An 814-nucleotide genomic window follows, 5' to 3' on the forward strand; every position below is an offset into this window, starting at 1 on the left:
ATATGGCCCTTTAAAGTTTCAACTTTGACCGGCTGTAACTCGAAAAGTGAGCCGAGTTGGGGCTCCACACTCGGTGGTATTGGGGGCCTCTAGGAGGGCCCCCCACGCCGGGTGTATGGGGCCCCAACTCGGCTTGGTTCCGGAGATATGGCCCTTTAAAGTTTCAACTTTGACCGGCTGTAACTCGAAAAGTAAGCCGAGTTGGGGCTCCACACTCGGGGGTATTGGGGGCCTCTAGGAGGGCCCCCCACGCCGGGTGTATGGGGCCCCAACTCGGCTTGGTTCCGGAGATATGCCCGTTTGAAGTTGCAACTTCTACCCAGTCTAATAATCCCAAAATAATAATTAAATAAAAAAAAAAAATAATAATAAAAATAAAAATAAGCCGAGTTGGGGCTCCACACTCTGGGCCTGGGGGGCACCACTAGGAGATCCCCCTGTGCCCAGAGCGTGGAGCCCCGAATCGGCTTTCCACACCACTCACACCGGTTTCTGACTACCTTAAGAGAGTCATTGTTAGTCGCGCAGTTTACCCGACTCTGGGAACCGGGGCTTTGGGCTTGGGGGAGACCCACCGCTCGCCCCCTAACACGTCGGGGGGGACCAGGGGGCACCCGCCTGGACCCCCTCAGCCCCACTTCGGAGAACCAGAACGCTGGCCAGGGACCCCCACGGCGGTTGAAGTTTGAACTTCTACCCGGTGCATCCCGAAAAATTGAAAAAAATAAAATAAAATAAGATTAAAAAAATAATAATAATAATAATAATAATAATAATTTTAAAAAAAATAAGCCGAGTTGGGGCTCCACACTCT

Source organism: Pimephales promelas, chromosome 2 (assembly GCF_988280905.1).
Source record: "Pimephales promelas chromosome 2, fPimPro1.hap1.1, whole genome shotgun sequence".
In the NCBI taxonomy this organism is placed as follows: Eukaryota; Metazoa; Chordata; class Actinopteri; order Cypriniformes; family Leuciscidae; genus Pimephales; species Pimephales promelas.